The sequence below is a fragment of the Lipotes vexillifer genome, unplaced genomic scaffold, assembly GCF_000442215.2.
Source record: "Lipotes vexillifer unplaced genomic scaffold, Lipotes_vexillifer_v1.1 scaffold1467, whole genome shotgun sequence".
Classification (NCBI taxonomy): Eukaryota; Metazoa; Chordata; class Mammalia; order Artiodactyla; family Lipotidae; genus Lipotes; species Lipotes vexillifer.
The window spans coordinates 859,622-863,499 of record NW_006783896.1 but is presented as its reverse complement, the minus strand read 5'-3'; positions in this window follow the sequence as shown (position 1 = coordinate 863,499).

The window sequence follows — 3,878 nt, the reverse complement described above, 5'->3', positions numbered from 1 at the left end:
TTCATTTTTTAATTGAAGTATAGATGATTTACAATGTTGTGTTAATCTCTGCTGTAAAGCAAAGTCAGTTATACATATATACATTTTTATATTCTTTTCCATTATGGTTTACCACAGGATATTGACTATGTAGTTCCCTGTGGTATACAGTAGGACCTTGTTTTTTATCCTTTCTATATATAAAAAATTTAACTTTAACATAGAGGTTAGGATAGAGAATTCAATTGAAATAAGGAGTAATTAAATACTACAATCTGCTAAGGACTATGCCAGGTACATTAAGGGATTGAAAGCATGAATGAAACTGTGTTCCTGTCTATAAGGAACTCATTACTGATGGAATAACATCACCCAGCATTCACAAAGTGCTTTTATGTTTGCAAAACACTTTTATCTATTTGCGATCTAATTTAAATCTCATCACAGAAACTATGAGGTTTTATGAGTGTTTCAAGGCCTGTCAAAATTAGATTTCTTCCTTCTCTGTACTAAATTGTACTTTAATTATTTTATTTAAGTGTGGAACACTTTAGGTATTAACATGTTAATAGTAAGTCTTCCTATCCATGAACACAGTGTCTTTCCAACAATTTATGTTTTCTTTAATTTCTTTCAGCCATGTTTTGTAATTTTCAGTGTATAAATCTTTCACCTCCCTGGTTAAATGTATTCCCAGGTGGCAATGAGATAGACATTTTATAACCCAATGAACAGAGACAAGTCAAAGTCTTCATACATGAGTTATTCTCTTATCAAAGCCCAGAGATGCCTGTAATGTTTTCACCCCTCCAGTTACAGTTACCTGAACAAACGTGCTCCAGAGCTGTTGGTGATGAACAGAGGGTACTGGGGAACAAGTTCAAGTCACTGTTTTTCAATTCTACACCAAAAGTGGAATTACTGGGTCATGTGATAAATTTATATTCCCACTAGCAATGAACAAGGGTTCCAAATTCTCCATGTCCTTGCCAACTCTTGTGATTTGCAGGTTTTTTTCATTTTTCATTTTTTATTATAGTCATCCTAGTGGTGTGAAGTGGTATTTCATTGTGTTTTTTCATATTGTGGTATAATATACCTAACACATTCACATTGCTGTACAACCATCACTACCATCCATCTGCAGAACTTTTTCACCTTCCCTAATTGAAACCCTGCACCCATTAAATACTAAATACATCTGTCCTCCCCCAACTCCCTGGCAACCACCATTCTACTTTCTGTCTCTATAAATTTGATTACACCAGGCACCTCATATAATTGGAGTCATAGAATATTTGTCTCTTTGTTGACTGGCTTATTTCACTCAGCATGATGTCCTCAAGGCTCAGGAGATAGTAGTACAGATATCTCTCTGAGTCCCTGCTTTCAATTCTTTGTGGTATATACTTACAAGTGGGTTTGCTGGGTACAGTAATTTTATGTTTAATTTTCTTGAGGCACTTCCATACTGTTTTCCACAGTGGCCGCACCACTTGACATTCCCATCAGCAGCACACAAGGGTTTCAATTTCTCCATATTCTCAATGACACTTGGCTATTTTCTGTTTGTTTTGTTTTGGTTAATAGCCATCCTAATGGATGCCAAGTGGTATCACATTGTGGTTTTGATTTGCATTTCTCTAATTAGTGGTGTTGAACATCTTTTCATGTGATTATTGGCCACTTACATATTTTCTTTGGAGAAGTGTCTATTTTGGACATTTGTCAATTTAAAAATTGGGTTGTTTGTCTTTTTGTTTTTGAGTTGTGGGAGTTATTTATACATTCTGGATATTAAATCCTTATCAGCTATATAATTTGCAAATATTTCCTCCCATTCTATAGTTTGTCTTATTGCTTTCTTTTCTTTTTTCTTTTTTTGGCTGTGTTGTGTCTTCATTGCTGTGCATGGGCTTTTTCTAGTTGCAGTGAGCGGGGGCTACTCTTTATTGCAGTGTGCAGGCTTCTCATTGCAGTGGCTTCTCTTGTTGTGGAGCATGGGCTCTAGGCATGTGGGCTTCAGTAGTTGTGGCACGTGGGCTCAGTAGTTGTGGCTTGTGGGCTCTAGAGTGCAGGCTCAGTACTTGTGGAGCACACGCTTAGTTACTCTGTGGCATGTGGGATCTTCCAAGAACAGGGATCGAACCTGGGTCCCCTGCATTGACAGGCAGGTTCTTAACCACTGTACCACCAGGGAAGTCCCTTTGCTTTCTTGATAGTATTCTTTGATGAACAAAAATTTTTAATTTTGATGAAGTACAGTTTATCTAGTTTTTCTTTAGTTGCTCATGGTTTTGGTGTCATAGCTAAGAATCCACAGTCATATCCAAGATCATGAATATTTATACCTATTTTTTCTTCTAAGAGCTTTATGGTTTCCACTCTTATATTTAGGTCTTTGATCCATTTTGAGTTAATTTTCGTACATGGTGTGAGGTTGGGGTCCAACTTCCTTCTTTTGCCTATGAAAATCCAGTTGTCTCAGCTCCATCTGTTGAAGAGACTATTCTTTCTCCATTGAATGGCAGCCTTGTCAAAACTCGACTGGTGTTCGATGGATGGATTTATTTCTGGACCCTCAATTCTATTCTAATGGTCTGTCTATCCTTATGCCTCTACCACACTGCTTTGATTACTGTAGCTTTATAGTAAGTTTTGAAATCTAGACGTGTGAGTCTTCCAACTCTATTCTTCTTTTTCAAGACTGTTTGGCTATTTGGGGCCCACTGCAATTCCAGAAGAATTTGAGGATTGGCTTTTCCATTTCTGCAAAAAAAAAATATCTAAGTTTTGACAGGGATTACATTGAATCTGTAGAGTGTTTTGGGTATTGATGTCTTGATATTAAGTCCTCCTATCCACGAACATGGTGTCTTTCTATTTATTTAGGTATTCTTTAATTTCTTTCAGCAATGTTCTATAATTTTTAGTATACAAATCTTTCACCTCCTTGGGTAAATTTATTCCCAGGTATGTTATTCTTTTACATGTATTGTAAATGGAATTGCTTTATTAATGTTCTCCTCAGGTTGTTTTTGCTGGTATATAAACAAATGACTAACTTCTGTGTGTTGATGTTGTACCCTGCAACTTCGCTGAATTTATCACCTCTAGTAGCTTTCTTGTGGATTCTTTGAGGATTTTCTATAAATATAGGATAATATCATCTGTGAACAGAGACAGTTTTAGTTCTTCCTTTCCAGTTTGTATGCCTCTTCTTTCTTTTTCTTGTCTGATTGCTCTAGTCAGAATTTCTAGTATAATGTTGAATAGCAGTGGTGAATATGAACACCCTTATCTCATTCCTGATTTTGTGGAAAAGCTGTCAGTCTTTCATCCTGAGTATGATGCTAGGTGTGGGTTTTTCATAAATGTTCTTTATCATCTGAAGAAGTTAAAGGAAAGTGACTCTTTAAAATGTTATTTTTAGAAATAATTTGAGGCCTAGGATGATGTTATTTTGGTGTTACTTTTCTCCAGAGATGATCTGCAGTTGCTTTTGTCAGCTCCTAGAGGCTTCAGCAATGCAGAATTACTTTAATCCAAATTTCGAGTTTGGGATTTCTGGGCACCTGCAACCAGAGAGAAGGCTGGCTTACTCCCTTAATCCCCAGGCACAGCCATCTGGGGGCCCATCACAAAGCAGGGGACTGGCTTCCTGGCTTCCCACCCTTGGAGGGACCTGGACTCAAAACTCATCTTTCTAACCCTGTGTGGTTAGAAAGACGTGTGGTTGCCAGAGCCAGAATGCAAGTGCTCAGGGCAGAAGCTGTCCAAGTGCTGCATAACTCTCTGGATTCCTCCTAGATCTTGGCCTGGTATTCTCTCATTATCCCCATAATTCTTTGATGCTTTAAAAAACATATTTTAAAAATATTTCATTTGGCTTCTTATGT